A 22,619-nucleotide genomic window follows, 5' to 3' on the forward strand; every position below is an offset into this window, starting at 1 on the left:
TAGAATCTAGGAGATATGAGTGTCAGTATATCACTCTGACCATTGGGCACATTCCCTCCTGGGCCGTACTATTGGTTTTCTATCTTTCCTATACAAATTCCCTATTCTGTTATATAAAGACTTAATATTCTGTTCCTTGGGGTTTTTTTGACATAACTACTATTGTAGATACGTAAATTAAACTTTGCCCTCCTGCATAGTTACACATAGGTAATGCAGTGTTTTCTCTGCTTCATTGAGTACTTCCTGGTGATCTGTGAAGCGCTGGTGAATCCTGTGGTATTGGCCCTTTTTCAAAGACCCTGAACACCTGTGGAAGCTTCTAGGAGGGGGGGAAAGAGAGAGACAGAGAGAGGCTAACAGCCTCTATTGAAGTTACTGCTACAAGAGGAAGAAAAGAAACAGGAGTTGTCTTTAGAGGCCTGAGCCACCCCTGGGTGCCAATGAAAGCCACCCCCACAAAGAAAAGCTGCTGATCAGGGAGCAGCCAGGAGCTACCAGTAGAATGAGAGTCAATAGGAGCTATTAGTGGGAGAGGACTCAGAGTATGTCTGCACTGCAGTATAAGCCCAGGGTCTCTGGGACTCAAGTGCACAGACCGTGTTTCTAAACCCACACTTGAGCGTCCACACTGATTAGTGACCCTGGGTTTACAATTTCTGGACTCGAGTCTCACATCCATATTTATGTGTGAACACTGCACTATGCAGCCCCGAGTCAAACCAGCCTGTCCCAGGTCTCCTAGCACTCTCCCCAGCTCTAGCCGCTCTACCCCTATATTCATGGTGCACCATGGGAAAACTTGATTATCCATCCCACAGCACTTTCTCGGATGTTGTCTCAGCTTGCCAACACATCCATCCAGCCATCTTTTGGGTTTCCACTTTCCTGGCTACTGGAGCCAGCAACATGGCACTGTTTGAAGCACCCAATCTGCTTGCACTTTCACTCCTGTTTGAGGAAACAGGCAGAGCATCCTGTGGATATTTTAGTGGTGTTTTCTGACCTACCGAAGATACCTCGAGGAGGAGGAGACTCCAGCTGAGAGCTGCTGCTCACAATTCTCAGTATAACTACTGATGCCCCAGGACTTGTAGACCAGCACTTCTGGAGCAGGGCCACAAGCACAGACAGGTGGGATCACATCAATATGCAGACCTGGGATGACCAGCAGGGGCTCCAGAACTTTCACACTCCCTTCCATACCCCTAATAATTTTTGGTGCCCTTTTCTGAACCTTTTCCAATTCCAATATATCTTTTTTGAGATGGGGCGACCACATCTGCACACGGTATTCAAGATGTGGGCATACCATGGATTTGTATAGAGCCAACATGATATTTTCTGTCCTATTATCTATCCCTTTCTTATTTATTCCCAGCATTCTGTTCGCTTTTTTGACTGCCGCTGCACATTGAGTGGATGTTTTCAGAGAACTATCCACAATGATTCTAAGATCTCTTTCTTGAGTGGTAACAGCTATTTAGACCCCATCATTTTATATGTATAGTTGGGATTATGCTTTCCAATGTGCATTACTTTGCATTTATCAACATTAAATTTCATCAGCCATTTTGTTGCCCAGTCACCCAGTTTTGAGAGATCCTTTTGTAGCTCTTTGCAGTCTGCCTGGGACTTAACTATCTTTAGTAATTTTGTATCACACTCCAGCACACACAGCCGGAAAGTGTCCCTGTCAAAAATGGAGCATGAGGCATACTTGCACTAGAAATCAGGGATGCTTCGTGCACCCACATGAACTTTCATGGCCAGGGGATGAGGGAGAATAGTGGATGAATGTAGATGTACAGTAATATCAACAATGAATGAAGTACTATTATTGTCTGCTACAAGTAGGGGATGAACCATGATTTTTACTTATGGATCTGAAAAGTTATATTGAGACATATGACTTCCGCCTCATCATGTTTTTAGGTTTATTCTTTGAAATGAACGTTATGTAGTTCACCTGTGGTGATGGTCATAAACTTTGTTAGTGAAGTCAATGCCTTTATTTTTTCAACATCAAGGTACAAGAAAATGACAATATTAAAAAACTGATAAACAGGCCAGCTGCCATGAAAGTCCAAAACAGAGATAAAATAATGTGAATAACACAAACAGTGAACAGTAAAACCAATGCAAAACAAATAACAATGCATATAAAACTCTCCTACCTCGAAGTGACCCCTGCCCCCCTGTTCTCCTTTGCCCTGCTAGTGCGTTTTGAACACACCTGGCACTGCTGCACTGGGGTGGAGGACTGCACAGGGCACCACTTGCCCAATTCAGCTAGTATTCACTCCTTGTTGCCTGGACTGCTCAACCATAGAATTGTCCAACGAGTTCCTGGTCTGCAGGACAGGGTAGCATGGAGGGGACTCAGGACCTGGGGCTGGAGCAAGAGGTGCGGGTGGAACAGGAACTTTCATGGCCATGAGTGTACGCAGCCTCTCAAACAAGTCCTTCTGCCTCATTCTATCTTCCTTCCTCAAGCAATGTTCCTGCTCAAGAAACTGTGCTGCCCATCTCTCCTTGCACTCTGAAGCCTCCCTCTGCCTATCACCTTGATATCCATCCTTCTACCTCTCGGACTTTAGCTGCTGGCTGGCCCTGTCCAGGATGTCAACAATAAGGTTGTTGGAGACACACTTCTTCTTGGACTGCATCGGGACAGTGTGACCCCACCTCCAGGTTCCTGCTGGACTCTGACTGGGCTGTGGAGGTAGAAGGGCCTGACCGCAGGAATGAAACAGTCCATTATTGTCTCACTATTTCAGAAAAGTTTCACCACATCGTCAGCAGATGTGTCTTTTGTCCAAGCCCAAAAAATGATACTTTGTATAACTGTGCTTCAATGTGTTCTGAGATTGACATATTAGTTCCTTGGACACCAATGAGAATTAAGCCCAGCGTAAAGTCTTCACACGTAATGGTAAGGTAAAATTTACAACATTCATTTAATGATATATCTTTTAAAATTCCAGACCATTTTAGCCCTTATGGGGAGAAGGAACTCCCATCTGGAGTTCCTACTATGGGAAATGGTTACAGCTATCAGCCCCGAGGATGCTGTGTTGGCTTCCATATGGATTACTGCCTCCCCGCAAGCTGCTGAAAGCTCTCTGCATTCATGAAGTTACCCTGCTGCAACTATGGCTTATGACACAGCCTGCATGGACTAGAACTATCTGTGGACTACCTGCAAAGACCCCCAACAATATGGAATCTTAAAATGGCATACATGGACTATATATGTACCACAGGGACTACCTGAACTCACAACAGGGAATGCAGCACCAAAATTCTCTTTGCTCCCACCCCCGCAAGCATGCATCTGTAACAAAGAACTGCAAAGCATCCTCTCCACCCACTCCGCCACCCATCCCCAGCACATTTCTGGACTTCATACAACTCTCTGGTGTATTTTGGACAGTTAATTCAGCACCTGTGAACTATATTCCCCCAATGCACCACAGTATAGTTTACAGGTGGCTCAGTACACTCTGGCATGGCTGATTTGTATGGTGCAGTGTACTGTCATTGCAGCCAATGTAAGACTCTTACTTTGAACACCCCAATGCATCTGTGTAACTGCGTGACAGTATATAGTAAAAAGTTCATCACAACTGCTTGTTCAACTGTTATTTGCGCTTACCAGTACCCATTTTGAATGCCACATTGGGGATAATTGGGGGTGGGGGTAGGAGACACCAAAGCACTGGTTTGCAATCTGCAGCTTGTAATACAAATGTAATTGGCTCATATGCCAGAAATCCCTCCCCATTTGTACATTAATAACAACAAACATGGATGCAAAAACGTAGCAAGCTCCAGCGTTACTTCTGCCTCTTCTATTTCTGCTGCCAGTTCCAGGTGGGCTGCTCTCCGGAGGGGTCATCAAACAACTCCTCCAAGTATGGATCCAGGATGTGCTGTAGCTGCTCCGGCGGCAAAGCCTCTTCGGGGCTGGGCATGAGCACCAGAGTCACTTTGTGAGCCTGATCCGGTGGCTGTTGGCTCCCCTCTCGTGCTATCTTAGATTCGGAAGTTAGATGGTTACAGTCCCTGCTGATCAGACAGTCATAAATGGCTATGGGCTCAGTGCTTGGCACAGTTCTCAGCATCTGATTAAAAGTCCTCGTAAAAGAGACAGGAGTTTCCAGAGGTGTGGTTCTCATCTCTGGCTTTCCAATAGTCAGTCTGGAGCCACTTGATTTGCTCTCGGCACTGGCCACTGGTCCCTTGAATCCTCAACACTGCCAGTTTATCCAAAAAATTTCTTGGTACACATTGTAATGTCTGTAGTCAAACATCTTGCTCATCTTGCACCAGAGGTTTACCAGAACTTGGAGCCACCGTACACACCAACACCCTAAAATCTGGCCTGGCTGCCCCTCTTTCATGACAGGGGTCAGTCAGGCCAAATTTGAGTTAGTGGCTAAGCCGCCATAGGCAATTTGACATGCCTCGCCATTTGAGAACCACTGGTAAAATTATGACTCAAAGATTAGAAAAAGGAAAAGGTATACAAATCAGAGTTTGTAGCTATCCATGTACTATCCCTGTTTTTTAAGTGAACATCTCTGCATGGATGCTGCCGTAGGATTACAGTGTACAGGACTGTAAGATGCTACCAAACCAGCATTCCGCTCTCATTTGTACTCAGTCCTACCTCTACTGACGTCAATAGCAAAATTGCCTGCAGTGAGAGTAGGATTTAACCCTTATATTGGTAGTAGCATTTTATACCCACTTTGCACAAGTGTAAATGACTGTACAAGTTGCAAAGAAGTGGAGAATCCGGCCTGCAAGTGTTTCGTTCAAAAAAACACAAAACCTGGGCTTTTGCAGCCTTGGGTTAAGTTAATAACAGACTCTGGGCTGCATTCTGATCGGTGGAACTGCTGATTTCAGAAGAGCGACTCTGGGTAAAAAGCTGCAGCTGGCCCAGGCCGACTGACTCAGGCTCGCGGGGCTCAGGCTGCAGGGCTTTTTCACTGCAGTGTAGACTTCCGGGCTTGGGCTGCATCCTGAGCTCTAGGACCCTCCCACTTTGCAGGGGCCTAGCGGCTGGGCTTGCTTGCTTGAGCCCGAGCCAAGAAGTCTACACTGCAATGAAACAGTTCCACAACCTGAGCGCCTTGAGCCCATGTCAGCTGGCACGGTCCAGCCGCGGGTTTTTTATTGCAGTGTAGACATACTCTCAGAGGGCAATATCCTGACTCTGTTAAGGTCAATGGGAGTTTTGCCATTGCTTTCAGTAGGGTCAGGATTTCACCTTGAATGTACAGTGGTGTAATGGAGATCAGAATCTAGCCCTATAATTTTGAGAGCTAGCTAGTAAACAAATGGGATTAGTGTTAACCCTAAGTGTGCTGCATGTTTCTGGATATCCAGGGAAGGTCTGAAAAAGAACATAAGGTCAAGAAATATGTGCTATGAAAGCTTAGAATGCAACAAATGTTAAGGGGATGCTGAAGTGGTGTAATCTGGGACAGTTTATAAATGACTATAATCAATGTATTGCAACATAATCAAATTAGCCAATGGAAAACATAGCAACCTACATACCAAGGGCCTGATTCTCCTCTCACTGCCACTAGGGTAAATTAGGAGTAGCTCCACTGAAGCCAAAGGAATACACGAGTGTACAACTGGTTGTAGTGGGAGGAGAATCAGGTCCATTTGTGCATCATCAAGGTTCAGGGATATGCCAACATTAAAGAAAATCAGTTGCATTACTAAAGACCATTCAGCAAATAGCAGGCTCCATAACACCTCACTGAGACTTCAGTTCAGAAAAAGGAGACATCAAAGCAGAGCTCAAGTGGGATTTTCTTAAGGATATTTCTAATTCAAACAAGAGCTTTCCTTGCTCTCACAGGAATAATTATACTGCACTAAGTTTCATTACCCTCAGTTGCCAAGTATAGCCCAAATTTCTGAGTAGTCACGCCCAGGCTCCTCAACAACAAATTCTGTTTTAATAAAGTAAAGCACGCCACCCTTTCCCCTGCCTAAACCCTAAACACCCCTTTGGAAATATAGCTAGCTCATTTAGTCCTCCTCAGAAAAATATTTAATGCATGTATCATTTACAATCCAATAGAAGAAGGGGGGATGGGTAGTGTTCAAGCCTTTCATACAGAAATCCAATGTAGGAAATGTTATTGTGGTGCACTCTGATAATCACTGAGACTGATCAGGGTTAGCTCTCTGGTGCTCATAGTATTTGTGGAATGGAAAGTAACTATTTAGTCATCAATTACACTAGAGATGGCTTAGGGCAATGGATGGTTTTATGTGGACATATAATTTACATATAACTAAATAAGTTGATGGAGATTTCATTGCAGTAAAATATATGTGGATGTATATAAAGAGTTTTAAAATAACATGTCATTGGATTCAGCTATATAGTTAGATATGTATCATACAATTGAAAAAATGAACATTTTGACTCTTGATCAGAAGACCTCTTAGGTTTTTACCAGTTTGAAAATGCACAGTATAGTGTCACGTAAAGCTTTTAAAAAATACCCAGAACTGATCTTCTTAAAGCCAAGTAGAAAAACATAAACATACAACTTCTTTTTTCTCTCTTCAGATTGAATACTGCTTTTTAAAAAGAAGCACAAGGGAAATATTTTAAGTAAAGATTTGCGGCTGATGGGAAATCTCTGGGCTGAAGACACTCTCACTTGGCACTCTAGCCACTGTCTCTATAATTCATATCTTGGGGCAGTTGTGGCCTAGAACTTTAGTCTGGAGCTTGGTAATTAGGAGACCTGGATTCTTGTCCTGATTTTGCCCTTGTCTTTGACCTTGGGCAATTCATTTAATCTCTTTGTGACCTAGTATTTCGGTCTCTAAAATGGAGATGATGATTTGTACCCAGCTTTGTAAAGTACAGTGGATAAAAAGTGCTATTAGGATGTATATTATTACGTAGATTTCTCTTTAATTGATGCAATTATACCTGTCCATAATGTAGGTGAGTTAACAATTTACATTTACATGAAATACTACAAGGAATCCAGTTGGCCTGTTGTCAATTCTAACACACTTGCCACCTACAGATCTTCCCATTCAGATTATATCTTCGCACTCCAGCCTTCTCCTGGTAAAGGGAACCAGGGCCGGCTCTGGCTTTTTTGCCGTCCCAAGCAAAAATAACCAATAATAATCGGGGTGGCCAGAACGGCAAAGAAAAAAACAAAACAAAAAAAAAACCTGCGGGGCGGCCGGAGCCAGGGTGCAGGGGGACTCCCTGCGCTGCAGACGTGCCCCAGCTAGCGGGGGGGGGGAGGAGCGGGGGGAGAGAGAGAAAGGGGGCAGCCAGGGCTTCAGCGGGGTGCTTGCCATGCGGCCCCTCCCGCGCGCCACCTGCTGGAGGGCTCCGCGCCGCTCCGGTCGGCGGGGAGGGAAGGACGCGGGCTGCCCTGCCGGGCTTGCTACAGACCTGGCACCGGCTGGGGCAGACGGAATGCGCAGCCTGCTTCCAGCAGGGCGCTCCCCTTCTCCGCGCCGCCGCCCCCTACAGGGCGGCCGGATCGGCGAACAAAACAAAACAAAAAAAGCTGCCGTGCCACCCTAGGATTGGGCGGAATGTCACCCCGTAGAATCTGCCACCCCAAGCACGAGCTTGCTCGGCTGGTGCCTGGAGCCAGCCCTGAAGGGAACTATGTAAATAGATAGGTCTTGTGCCCTGACCTGAAAGTTTTAAAAAACAACAAAACAACAATCTGAGGTCCCTCAAACCAAGCAAGCTCCATATCTGAGTCCCCTACCTCGAGAGCACAGTGCCCCCAATCCCTTTAAGGATAGATCCAAGGACTGAGAATTAGAACATCCCAGCTAGTCTCATCTGTTGGGACAGGGCATTGTTGCCTGATCTATTGATTGTGTATTAACTACATTGATCAGTTAGAAATCTCAGTTAACACTCCATGGTTTGACAGGGTCTCAACCCACTAACAACTCCAGAGTCATTAGAGTTATTATTAGTTTGGGAACCCTGACGTGCACAGGAGCAACAATCACACTTAGGAAACCCACTTTGCATATGCAATAGTTTTATTAAGAGTTAGCAAAATCACAAACACTCCAACCCAGCATCTGAGCATCCATATAATCATACCATCCTTTGCAAAAAGACCCAAAGTGTTAGTTATCATCCTTATCAACATCGTCCCCATCATCATCATCATCACCAGTGGTCATCATCCTGGCATTTCCCAAGGCACGCAGGCTTTGTAATATTACAGGTTTTGTAATATGTTTCGCTGATATCCACTATACCTAATACATATTCAGTAGGGGTTCCAGCCCCCTTTACTTACCAGTATTTCCTCACCCTACTAATATTAGGGTGCCCTTCTCCCATAGGTTACCAGGTCTTTTACCTCAAACTTATTAACATATATGTCAGTTAGTTACCATGGCATTATTGTGGTTGGACATCTCCTGATGTTCCTTATTTAAAAATATCTGAAGTTGATATCAGCTGGCATCTTGTGATTAGCTGTTAGCAATTTAGTCATACTTGTTTATTACAGCATTCTATCTTGTGATATCTTATGATCGAGGGTTACTCCTGGTTAATTGCTTATGCTAAGGCCTTATGCCTTCATTAGTTTTGCTAAACTATTGTCTTACAGGCCTTGAGACTTGTAGGCTCATTGCATTACTGCCTTACCTTATACCTATGTTTTACCTAGCACAGCAGTTCTCAAACTGTGGTTTGGGACTCTGAAGTGGGTTGCGATCTCGTTTTAATGGGGTTGCCAGGTCTGGTGATACACTTGCTGGGGCCCTGGGCCAAAGCTGAAGCCCAAGCCCCACTGCCCAAGGTGACGGAAGCTCAGGCTTTGGCTTCAGCCCTGGGCAGCAGGCTCAGGTTACAGGCTCTCCTCCCAGGACTGAAGCAATTGGGCTTTGCCCCCCGCACCCCCCCCCAGCCAGGGCAGCAGGGCTCGGGTGGGCTCACGCTTCGCTCCCCCCTTCTGAGGTCATGTAGTAATTTTTGTTGTCAGAAGGGGGTCACGGTGCAATGAACTTTGAGAACCTCTGACCTAGCAAATACCTATACCTATAGGTTTCATCATTAAGAGCTTTTTCAGATACAAAGAACTATATATTGCAAAAGAACAAGGCTTGCAAAATAGGTGCTAAAAATGAACTATTTAAAATAAGATTTAATTAAATATCACATTAAAGTAGTTCCAACCCAACATTTTGATCTTCTGTTCAGTGTAAAGTCGTGGCACCAGAAAATGTTTCCTTGCGGGGGGATAACCTGTAGGCTGTACACTGAAGAAAATTATTGCAGGAGGGATTCAAGCAGAGAGAGTGGGCTAGGTCCTCAGCTGTTGTATATTGCCATAGCTCAGTGGTTTTCAACTTTTTTTCATTTGCAGACCCCTAAAAAATTTCAAATGGAGGTGCAGGCTCCTTTGGGAATCTTAGACGTAGTCTGCAGTCCCCCAGGGGTCCACGGACCCAGGTTAAAAACCGCTGCCATAGCTCAATTGATGAGTATGGCCCAGAGAGAGGATCTGGCCCAGGTTATGTTTAATTGAACATGGAGACATCATAGCTAATCGATGTAAGTTTGGTTGATGCACCAGAGCCTGCAGCACTTCTAAGAGAAACCATATTCAAACTTTTAATCTAGCCATTAGCTTTCTACTTTGCAATTACTCCTTCATGATGTTTGAGTTTTGACTGAGCTTTTTTTTAACTGACCAGCAGCCTCTAGCAGTGATCTGTGGGAAGGACATTTAACTAAGGAAGAGAGTACAAACAGATACCTAGCACGCCTATATGTTATACTTCTAGGCCTAAAATCAATTTTAAAAGTACTTTCCGGAAATTCAGGAAAATATTGGTGCTACGTTCAGGCTAATACAAAAGATTGTAGCTGATATTTTATTTTGGTGCTTTTGAATAACTTTGGGGGGAAATTGAAATGGCTTTTTTGGTGGTCACTACATCTGCAGAGGCAACCACAGTCAATATCTAGTAGAGCACCCAGCATTACCGGTAGGTTCTAGTCATGTTGCCTCTTCTTCACATAGATGTTAGTTCTATAGGACTACTGTAAAGAGAGTGTCTCTGGGGCACTTCCCTAGCTGGGTTGGGGCCCCTGGCCACACCCGGTTACCATCAACTGGGCTGCCCAGTCCAGGTCCACCCTCTTAGTCCTTGCAGTGGCCCCCACCCTTGCAGGCCTGCTTACTTTGTATTGCAGGTGAGAGGGGAAACAAAAAGTTCAGACACAGAGAGCAAGCCCCTCCCAGGGCCAACAAGAAAGAAAGAAAGAGAAAAATCAGTGGCACCACCTAACTTCAGGAGTGCCTGGGTAGCAGCTTTACTGGCGTCCTTACGGCCAGGTAGGTAAGTCAAACTCTCCCTAATGGGCTTGCCCCTAAGGTTTGCTGGACTCCTCACAGACCTGGGCTGGGATTCCTCGACTACTCCAGGCAGCCACTTCTTTCTCAGAGTTTCCCCCTTGTTGAGTGTAGCTTCCTCCTTTTAAAGCCATGTCTGATTGGCAGGGCTGGGTGGGGAGGGCTACCTTAGCCCCTTCCCTGTCAGTGTGAGATTTATATTCCCTGTCACAATTACAAAAAGTAACAAGAGCAGAATCCCACAGCCTGGTCCTAAACTCACATTCATGCAAAGAAAATAAGAAAAATCATTTTTGGACACTCTTTTGTTTTAAACATTGGCATGTAAAATACAAAAGTAGCTTTCCTCTGTGTGATGTGTTTTTTCTGGCAGAATTTCTCTTTTTTTGCACTAATATAGAAGTGATATTTTGCAGTATTTTAGCTTCTGATCTGGGTTGGAACCAAGAAAGGCAGCGATGAACAGAAATTAAAAACAGAAGTGAAACAAAATTAACTAACTTTTTTTTAAAGTTCAGACTCATACTGATTTGAAAAGGAAGTTTAGGTTCTGTTTTTATTTTATATGAATGAACAGCTTCAAGCATCCTTTATTTATTTTTATAGATGAGGCTGATGGTTAGAGCTGGTTGATTTTTTTTGTCAACACTTTTTTTATATATAAAAAATGACTTTTCAACCAAAATGTGGATGAAATTTTCTGCTTCTTTGATTAAAAAACAGAAAGTGAATGTATACCATTTTAGTGTTTTTATTTTTCAATTAAAAAAAAGAGAGAAAAAATAATTCCCACCATTTTTTTCTGTTTTCATTGAAAATACAAAACCAAGACATTCAATTTGTTAAAAACTTCCCATGAATAATTGCCACAGCTCTAATGATGGTATTTGTAGTTCATATACCACTATTACAGCCATGATCACTGGACAACTGTGCAGCCATAGGCACACTCCCTCAAAAATAACATGGAATTAATGCTGAATCCTGACTGAGAAAACTGGTGGTACTGTTAAGCAACATAAATAGGCATCTCTCCATCCAGTGAATGAGCTATTCAAAAATATTGTTGCAGAAAGAAAGTAATCTCTTACTAGTCAGATGTATCTCAAATGTACTGGACATGTTTTCCAGTTTCACAAAGCACATTAGTATTTCTTTTGGCCCCCAGTTAGTGTCTGCACATACAAAACAAGCACGTCTTATTAATATGGTCCTCCTTGCAGCATATACAGTTCTCTCACTCCAAGGGAAGTTGTAGCACTCATAAGGGAATGTGAGGGTTAGATTTACCTGTCCCCTCTCTCCCTTAAAGGATTGAAGGTCTGCTGAGGGGTCAAAGGGGAAAGCTCTGCTTGCAGCTGCAGATTTGTGTGCATGCTCTAAGCTCTGAGCAGCAAAGGAGCTTGTGTAAGTTGTATTTGTTTCAATGTTAAAGTAGTGCTGTAGCCTTCTGAATAAATTATTTTCAAACTCTGCCCCTTTGTAATGACAGATCCTTTTGGGGAAACCAAATTTGAAAACAAAGTCATTGAAGATCTTGTCTGCCACAATTTTGCCTGACTTTTTGGTGGTAGGGTAGGCTTGGACAAATCTAGTGAAGCGACCTAGTATCACTAAAATGTATTCATATCCTCCTCTACTGCAGTCTAGATGCAAGAATTATATTGATACAAACTCAAATAGTTCTATTGTAACCATGTTAGTTAGTGGAGCTCTGGTAGGCTGGTGAGGTTTTCTTTTGCTTGATGCATGTACATGCTCTAGCGACATAATGTTCAATATCCCTCTTCATCTGTGGCCAATAAAACCAATCTCTTGCAAGACTGATTACTCACTATGGTCCTAAATGTCCCATCTATTCATGTAGTTATTGATATACCTTCCTTTTGTATTTTTCAGGTAATACCAGTTGATTTTGCAACTTGCTTTTCCCATGAAGTATTCCACCTGAATCCATAAGGAGAAACATTTCATCCATGTCAGGGAAATGAAAACGTTGTTGATCCTGTAAACTTGGAAACTTGCTGATCAGACTGATGTGGCATTCACACCAGCCGTAGGAAAATGAATGCCAAAACCAGCACAAGAGAGCACCAGAACAATCCACTGACAGTCGTCCGACTAGAGAGAGAAGAGCCCCACAGACATTGACATATTGGGGACTTATCAGTGTCTAAATCCAACTGTTGGACTAGTGAATGCACCAGGGGTTTATCTTAATGTTTGCTACATGCCATACCAAGTGCCTATTCCTATATCTTATCCTGCATTCTATCCACGACGTATGTAATATTGGTAAATGAAGTGGTAGTGACTTATGGTATGGACATTTCTCTAAATGAAGTGTTTTATAATTCTGGTTAGTTTGTTATTATGTTAATTTAGCACATTTTCTAGACAGCTTGCCATATGCCCGGTGACATGCTTATACCATTGATCAAAGGCTCTGTTGAAAATGACAGTTATGAGTTTTACTCATGGACAACTGCTAATAAGCTTAATGGATGTATATTATATTTTGATAATAAAAACATTGGGACAACATTACATTAATGAGCACTCAGAAAGAAATGTCAGGGTTAGATTTGCCTGTGCCCTGTGCTTTTAAGGATTAGAGGTCTGCTGACAGGTCACATGGGGTAGCTCTGTTTGCAGCAGCAGAATTGTGTGTGCTCAAAAAGGACTGAGCAGCAATGGGACTTGTGCAAACTCTATTTGTTTGTGGGGGTCTTTGTACTAAGTTTAATAAAACTCCAGTTTTAAAATTGCCCCTGGTCTGGGAGTGCAACAAAGGCCCTGGGGACATTCCACAATTGGACATAATATAGCGTAATATCTGGCAAGAGAAGAACGGATGTACTCAACTCAGCATATCTCATAGTACTATCTGTTCCCATTTAGTACAAGACCTAACGATCTCTAATTAGGAAGGAAGATAAATTGCTTCACTCCTACCCATTTACTGGAATGGATAGATGTCTTTACTATCGGAATTTGATAAAGGAATATTAAAAATGACCAACATTGCTCCAACCCCCTCCCCCCAAAATGTATGAAATGAAAAACACTCCATCACTGCAATAATAATGGAGAGATTTTGACACCAGTCAGGAAATTGTGGGTTGAGGTTTCCTGGGAACAGTCATTCTAACCCTGTGTGTGTGTTATTATAGAGTCTTTCATTATCGGCTATTTTGTATCTCTGTAGGAGTGCAGAGCACCCTCAGAACACTAACTGCTGCACCCACTGAAAGGGAGCAGCATACTCCTCTTATCACCCTTTATCTCACCCCTGCTCCCCCACCGCCGGCCAACTAGCAAAGCTGACTGGTATGTAGGGAAGAAAGCAGAGCCATGGCACTGCCTCCTCCTGGCCCCTCCAAGGCACTATGCACCCTCCCTTCCCCAACCCACTCCAGGCAGCATCTCAGTAGCAGCCCTTCATTCTTCCAAGTGAAGTGGCTATAATTCTGCCCAGCCCTTACATGTACCAGGCAAGGGGATAGTGGGCCTCTCCCTGCCTCCCTGGCTGTCTAAATGCTGGGCAGAATCTAACCCCACGTGACCATACGACAGTGAGCAATTTGATATGCTATTCAGCAACTAATGCAATACAATGGAAAGGAAGACTTTCATTTTTCCTATATTGCTCTTTCAATACATCTGTGTAAACCACTGGAATGATGTATGGTGGATCTGTGGTTTAACTGAACAGTTTCTATAACCTTAGAGGCACAAGTCATCGTCCAACTTCAGGCCATCATTTTTGTAGGTAAAATAGTCTGGTTACCAAATATGCAATACACTGCTGATGAAAAGGACCAATGGACAGCAAAGATACACATCATAGGGCAGAATCTGTCTCTAATTTTCTGTTGGATTGAATACATTTTGGGTAATGGGTATTTTGACATCAATTTCTCTCTAATCAAATGCCTCGCTCATATATTTCTGGAATCTGAAGGCCAGTGAGGAAGAACCAAGGCCCAGACTTCTAAAGGTATTTAGGCATTGGTCTGCTGAGCACTGCAAGGCCTAAGTGATTTAGAGGTGGTTAGTCCCCTTTTCAAAACTGATTTAGGCAGTTAGGAGTCTGAGTCTCATTGAAAGTCAATGGAACTGAGGCTTGCAAGTGCCTAAGTCACTTCTGAAAATGGAACTTCACCATCTAAGTCACTTAGGCCTTGCAATGCTGAGTGCTGCAATCCTTTAAAAATCTGGGCCCAATCCCATAATTTGGGGAGACTGGCAATGTTTCTCTTAGGGAGGGTAGGCTTCCAGCTACTAGTTACTAATAATATATATTCAGAAATGAACAAGAGTTTAGGAAGGTATATAAGCCATCATGCTTGAAAGCAAAACCCAACTTCTAATTATTAGGAACTACGAGGAAATTTACCCTGCAGACAGAGTATCTCAGAAAAGCCTGCTACAGGGTTTCTTGCACTTTCCTCTGAAGCAGCTGTTTCTGGCCACTGTTGTTGACAGGATACAGGTGTAGACGGTCCACTGGTTTGATGTCATATGGCAATTCCTATGTTCTATTAAGGAAAACTCTTGTATGGACATTGCACAATAAAAATCACCTGATGCTAACAGTCTAGCCATCTTTATCCAGTATAATCTTCCATTCTTCATTCAAGTAGTGACGAAGTTGTGATGAATCAACTCTCAGAGTAACTGATTAGGTCAGACCAACTCCCCTTGGGAGGGATAGCTCAGTGGTTTGAGCATTGGCCTGCTAAACCTAGGGTTGTGAGCTCAATCCTTGAGGGGGCCATTATAGGGATCTGGGGCAAAAATCTGTCTGGGGATTGGTCCTGCTTTGAGCAGGGGGTTGGACTAGATGACCTCCTGAGGTCCCTTCCAATTCTGTGAAATTGGCTCTTATTGGTCTAGATACAGACGTGCATATGTCATAGAGATTGCACTGGCTGATTAATAAACAGTGGATGAAGATAAAGGATTCATGCTGAAATCATTACATTTATCAGCTGCCTTTGAGACCACTGATCAGGAGGAGTGGCTCATCTGAGACTCCTAAGCAGGAACAGACAGGAGTGTTGCTTCCTTCCTATGTCTCAGAGGAATTGGAGGTAACCATGCTTCTGACCCAATGGGTTGTGATTTGTGATTCCACATGGTTCCATCCTGTCCTCTTGTTCAATGTATATGTGTGGCCATTCAGTATTAATGGGCAGTCATGGCATAGTATTTTCAATATGCTGATGATACCAGTCTTTGTGTAGCCTGATCCACTCCATGCTGTTGAATTTGTGTCCAAGTGTTTGGTAGAGATTAGGATATGCTTGAGGGATAGTTCAATCAGAATAAGACTGAGTTGAGATGGGCTGGTTAGGGGAAGCAACCAAAAGGCCAGATGAGGATAATATAACCCATCTTGAAGGTGTGTGGCCACCTCTTGTCACTAGGATCTACAGGCTGGGTATATTGTTAAATCCCTAGCAGTTATTCAGAGGTAATAGCCACATGGCTTTCTCATCTGCATCTGGCCAAAAGGTTCTGACCATTTCTTCCGCAAGGCCATAGTTCAGTCCCCTAGATTAGACTACTACCTAGATGCTGGTCTACATGGGGCTGTGATTGTTGGTGCTTGATGGACGCACCACCTAGTGGTTGGGGGGAGTCAGTTCCTTCTTAATGCAGAGGTAAGTTGGTAGGGGTACTGAGGCCCTCCCAAGAGTGCCATAAGGCTGCCCTCACTGGGTCACTTCCTACCACTCACTCTATGGTTCAAGTTTTGCAGTCTGTAGCAAAAGGTAACAAAGAAAAGCTACTAACTGCACCTTCAGTCTGTCAGGGCCCAGCAGGTAGGCCCTTCTTTTCCCAAAGGCTACTGCGGAGTCCCTTCTCAGGAGCTCCCAGGGCAGGTCCTTCTCCCTAGCCTTGGCAGCCTCCTTCTGAGCTGACTGGCTTCTTTATAAACTCCACCTCCATCTGGAATGGCTGGGTGGGGTTATCTGGGCCCAGAGCAGCTCTTTAATCCCTTCAGTCCTAGTGCGGGGTTTGTACATGCTGTCACAGGGGTTACACCTTAAATCAACTCAGAAACTGAAGCTGGAATAGTATGTAGTAGCCAGGGTTCCTTGGAGGTGGGCAAATGCGGCAGTTTGCCCTGGGCCCCCCATTTGAAAGGGCCCCAGGCTAAGTGGCTGTAGTGGGGCAACTGCCCCACTCCAGGAGAAAATGGGTTAAAGTAGGCTAGAGAGGCTGTGCAGATGGGCAGACAATCAGAAAGAACCTGTGGGCAGCCAATCAGGGCCAGGCTGAGCCCTATATAAAGGCTGCAGCACAGAGGTGAGATCAGTTTCCCCATGACCAGCAAGGGAGGAAGACTGGCTCTTGGTAGAAGGAGCGGCACCCTGAACAGAGCAATGCAGGGCAAGGTCGCAGGGCAGTCGGAGCTCTGGCTGACCCTGCCAGACTGCAGACCTTGAAACAAGGGCCTAGTGGGTGCTAGAGCTATGGGGAAGTGGCCCAGGGAAGGCAGGCAGTGATGGGGAGTGGAGGAAGGCAGCAAGTGGCTGCTGCTCAAGGGTCCCTGGGCTGGGGCCCAGAGCAGTAGGCGGGCCTGGGTCCCTCCCTCCCCCCTTGCACCGTACCTTGCCACGAGGGAGCATGGCCCATGGACTGTACCTTGTCCCTGAGGTAAGGGACTAGACTTTGGGGTGGCAGGTTGCCACGAAGGCAGGTGTGGACTAGGACTGCTGATATACCCCCAGAAAGGGGGAGAATGGAGTAGTGGGCACTGCCGGAGGACAGTGTCCTGAAGAGGACACCACGGTCCTGAGAGTGACGCGTCGGTGGTGGAGATAACACAGCTGAGCAGACAATGGGCAAGACACCACCTGCAGAGGGCACTCCACAGCTGAATGAGCTAATTCCCAGAGCAAGCCAGCAGGTGGCGCAGTGGTGGTGAGTTTGCGCCGTGTTACAGTGGCTTTGTGGCCTGGCATTCAGGGTTCCAGCAGCACTCACTGAAATCTAGACTGGAAATCCCTCTGTTATGACAGAGGCATAGACAGGCAAAACCTGAGTGGAGCTGCAACCCTGCATGCCAGGTAGCAATGCTTGGAGCAGGGAATTGGGCCCAGTCCCCTGGTACAGAAGCTGTGGGATGAGTGCAGGGTGGGCACACTCTCCAACCCAACCCTACCGCTGGACTCTGCTTAATGGTACTTCTTTTTGGAAGGGTGGAGGGGCCTTGGTTTTAAATTTTGCTCCCAAAAAACCTTATGCAGCTGGCCTGATGACTCACTTATTAAGTGGAGTTCTGATTTTCACTGTATGTATGACAGCAGTGCTCTGCAGTCTGTCCTGGCTGCTTACTGGATTCTAGGTTGAGTTTAAGGTGTTGATTCTAACCTATAAAACCCTAGATGACTCAGCGCCTGGCTCTATCCCTGGGCCCTAATATGTTACCACAATGGCAATCACAGGAGGTACTCGATGGAACCCCATAAATTTAAAAGAGACAAGGCTGTTGGGAGGGCATTCTCAGTGAGGAGCCCTGAACTTTGGAATTTGCTTCCATACCTTTGATCTAAATGCTCCAAAGCCCGTCACCTTTTCCAGGATTTTAGACTGGGAGGGGCATACTGAAAGGTGATGTTTGTCAATGCAGTGGGGTAGTTTCAATTTTATTTTCTTGGATGTGAGGAATAATTTTTATTTCCTCTTCAGGCATATTTGGCTCCGATGGGAGAAGCCCTCCCGTCAGCATAGCACTATCTACACCAGGAATTAGGTCAGTATACCTGCATCGCTTGGGGGGGGGGGAGGGGGTGTTTTCCATAACCCTGAGCAATGTAGTTATACCGACATAAGTTGCTAGTGTAGACCAAGCTTTGGATAGATACTTTTAACATGCCATAGAAATCTAAACAAATAATTTTCACATACTGTGTGTGATTTGCCACATTTATACACATTTCGAACAACTTGGGCCTGATTCTCCATCTCTTCCTCCTGGTACCAAGGGAGTGTAAAGTATGTGTAAAACTGTCTGCAAAATCAGAGTGGCAGTGTTTTACATGTAGTTTACATTTACTTTGCACAGATATATTACAGAAAGTGCAAGGTAGCAGAGAATCAGGCCTCATCTATGTGATTCCTAGACCTAAGATTTTTTTTCTTTAAGACCGAGGCTGAAGATCTTTATTTCCTTCCTCATCACTTTGAAATCAGTCCCCCTCAGTCTTTTAAAATATGAAGTCCACCTTGTGATTTCTGTGGTCTTGGGATTGGCAGCTCTTCGCCTAACATATTAAGACATCAAGAAAAGGCTATGAAACTCCTGCAGATGTCAGCTCCTTCATTTATATAAGTCACAAGCTGCAGTCATGGAAAACATGCTGATGCCAGAGAGAGCGAGAGAGAGATTAAAGGAGCTCTAAAAAAATGATTAACTGGAACAGAATTTGGTGGTGGCACATGTACAGGTGCATATGGGGATGTCAAAAATATTTTTTAAGGTGAAAAAAACTTAGTAAAAATACATTCTATCTATTTGCTAGTATTAGAAGCTACACTACATCAGGACCATCAGATTTTTGTTAATTTTTAAAGGTAAAAAATCTTCTTGTGAAGTATGGCAAACAATGAAGAAACAATATGCATTCATCTATTTGAACAGTGTTCACATTTTGATGGAATATTTGTCTTGTCAAAATTAGTGTCTTAGTAGTTTTGAGTCCCTTCATACATCAGCTATGAATACAAAATGATCCTGCTTTCAATGAACGTGGTGAGAATTTTGACATTGACTTCAGTGGAAACAGGAGTGGGCTCCAAATTCTATTTTCAAAAGATGATATGGATATGAAAATGTACACATGAGAGGTCAGGGGAAATGAAGTTGTTGGTTTATACACATACAATTTGTGATAATCAGCAAAGAGACGATTTGTGGTATCATCTGACCTCATTTCTCCCCAGCAAGGATTAACAAAGCGTTCTAAATAGTGCTAAGACTTTACATGTGCATTTGCTTGAAGTAGCTTCAGTGTAACTGAGCACCCCAGGAGGTCTGTAAACTTGTTAAAATATTAAGAAAGACATAATTGTTAAAAGGGCAGTTCTTACATGAACTCCCAGGTGGAATATGAAAAATCTCCTAAGGGTTCAAGGTAACACTGTTGCATTGAAGTCTGATGTTGCTCAGTTCATTTAGAAAATACTATAAACTACTTTACTATGGGAATTTGGTAAAGGAATCTTTCATTAATAGGAAATATTTGACTGTACACTGCAAATAAAGTGATGTTTACATAATTTGGTAAGATGTTTCAAAGATTCAATATCCTTCTGCTGTGGCTTAATGTAAGTACTATATCAAGCATGCCATTTTTAATAACATGAACATTTCATAATTAAGTAATTCAATTGTAGAAAATATGCTTATACTATCAACAGATATGCCATTTGAATATACTTTTATTCCTGACATTTTTGTATGAAACAAAAGCTCAGATATCCATGATGTATATTTGCACTCAAATCCTGTTCCACAGGCAACTGTGGGCATGTACTAAGTTTGGTCAAAGTCCCAAATTCTATGGAACTTATGAAACTGCAGTTTTTAGCTGTAACAAAAAGATGTATTTATATGTAAATGTCCTCATTTTCCGTTGTGCTCTTATAATAAAGTAGGATACAGCTTCAGTTCACCTTCATTTCAAATATTTCCTCCCCGTTACAAAATATTTCTGAATCAAAATTATCAAGTATATCAAACCAAATGAGTGTTACCTTTTTATAACTCCTTAATTAGTACATCAAATTTTTCTTCCCATTACCTTTTTTCTGGTTGTAGCACTGTTGTGAACTCCACACCACCTGTCCCAACCATGAAATCAGAGCACCGGGAAGCAGAGATGCGTGAGCCACACGGGGTACTTATGAACTTAACCCATAGTTTGGTTCACAGGGGCTGGCCATAAACCAGATCTTTCACTTTTGTGTTACAGTTACAGGTTACAGTTTAACAAACTCAGACCTGCAAGGGACTATCCAAAGGGAAATTCAGACATCCAAGGCAACTCCTTGGCCAAACCACACCTCCCATGGTGCAGCATATAGCTTGAACAGAGACCCTCTCACAGAGTACACCATGGGAGTCACATGACTATGGGTGTAGCATGGAAGATGTAGTCCAGCCAGGGAGCCTAGCCAATAGGGAACAATGAGGGCATGAGACAGCATTAAGTACAACTCCCATGAGGCATGGTAGCAATCTTTGGCAGATGGGGTGTGATCCACAAAGGAATTTAAATGTAGCAACACTGATCATCACAGCACCTTACTTTTAGGCACCTAGAAAATCAGAGAAACAACCCTATGAACCACAAAGCCTGAGTCCGGCACCTAGGCTCCATATACAATGAATGGGGAGAGATAGGAACCTAAGAATGCAGTCCACAAGTTGGCACACTAGACAGGAGCTGCCAAACCAAAGCTGCCAATGGGGTGTACTAAATCCTACCTTTCTCTCAGAAATAGACACCTAACTCCAAGCTGCAGGCAGGTTCCAGGCCCCAGATGTGACCGCTTTTTCATTATTTATCCACACTGGAACAGTTTCAACAGAAGAGAGTGAGGGACATCCACCACAGGCTATCCCATAACTCAGTGGCTAGGGGAGGCTCTCCTGAGAAGTGGGAGATCACTGCCCAGATCTTTTCTCCCTCTCTGACAGAGAGGGGGAATTGAACCTGGTCTCCCACATCCACGTTGAGTGCTCTAATCTCTTGACAGCATCATGCAGTTATAAGGTGGGTGGCATCACATATTTTTCCTCTGGCCAGATTTTGAATGGGACATGATCCAGCAGGTGGCCTCCAAGCATGCCTACCAGTAGGCTCTGCCCACAATTGAGGCAGCCAAACACCTATCTTCCACTGGTTTTTGTATCCCTCTAGGGCAGGGGTTCTCAAACTTTATTGCATCGCGATGCCCTTTTGACAAAAAAAATTACTGCACGACCCCAGGAGGGGGGACCGAAGCCTGAGCCCACCTGATCCCTGTCACCCCGGGTCGGGGGCCCAAAGCCAAAGCCCCTCTGACCTGGAGAAGGGGCAAAACCGAAGCCCAAGAGCTTCAGCACCAGGCTGGGGGCCTGTAATCTCATCCCCACTGCCCAATGCTGAAGCCCTCAGGTTTCGGCCCCAGACATTGGGGCTCGGGCTTTGGCTTAAGCCCCTGGTCCCAGCAAGTCTAAGCCAGTCCTGGCAACCCCATTAAAATGGGGTTGCGACTCACTTTGGGGTCCTGACCCACAGTTTGAGAACCACTGCTATAGGGCTCAGGTGGGCAATAGGTGTCCAGATGCCTAGAGGGAGGCAGTAGTGTGCATTCCCTGAGACAGAAACATAGGTGCCGAGGGAACTTTTTCTTTGAAAACTTAGGTGCCCAGTGAGTTTAGGCATCTACAGGGTTAGTGGGGAACTCTGTGGATTGCAGTGGAGCCAAAACTGGGATTTAGCCACCTGGGGCTTAGGCGCTTTAATACCTTTGTGGATCTGGGCCATGCAATTTAATGTCGGACTGACTCAGAATGAAACATGTTGATCCACGAATGTCAAAACAAACTGTTTCTACATTTCTGAACTGAAATTTTTTGAAACGTTTCATTCCATGAAAATCTTCAATATTTGAGTTTTCATCCCAATTCCATTTTTTTTCTCAGCCCTAGTAAATAGTTCTTGTTTGGCAGTAGGAGAGGGGACTTGTTGGAGGCAGCAGAGTAAAGCTAGCTGACGGGAGGAAGGAAGGGAAGGAGTCTGACTGAGGAGAGGAAGTGCTCACAAAACATAATGAGCCTCTAACACAAGCTCAGGGTTCAAAGTTCACTATGATCATTTTGCACAGCTCACTTGAGAAACCTACATTTGTGCTACATCTTACATTAGTGCGATAAATAAGTAAATTAGCAGAATACACTTAACAAAGTCCAACCTAGCCTCTGTTTTATATCAAACAGAGCTGGGGCTCACTGTATTTTTAGGATAAAACCTTTAGTATCAGACTAGCTAACTTGTGCTGAGTAGAGAAAAAATACATTAAAAATGTATAACTAGAATGAATAGGATATATAAGGTTTCTTGCTATTTAAGCCCTTTTACAGCTTAACAAAATCAAGAGAAGAAAATTCACCTGAAATTTTGATGTAGACCTGACAGGACA

The sequence above is a fragment of the Terrapene carolina genome, unplaced genomic scaffold (assembly GCF_002925995.2).
Source record: "Terrapene carolina triunguis isolate 2854851 unplaced genomic scaffold, T_m_triunguis-2.0 Scaffold21, whole genome shotgun sequence".
NCBI classification, from domain to species: domain Eukaryota; kingdom Metazoa; phylum Chordata; order Testudines; family Emydidae; genus Terrapene; species Terrapene triunguis.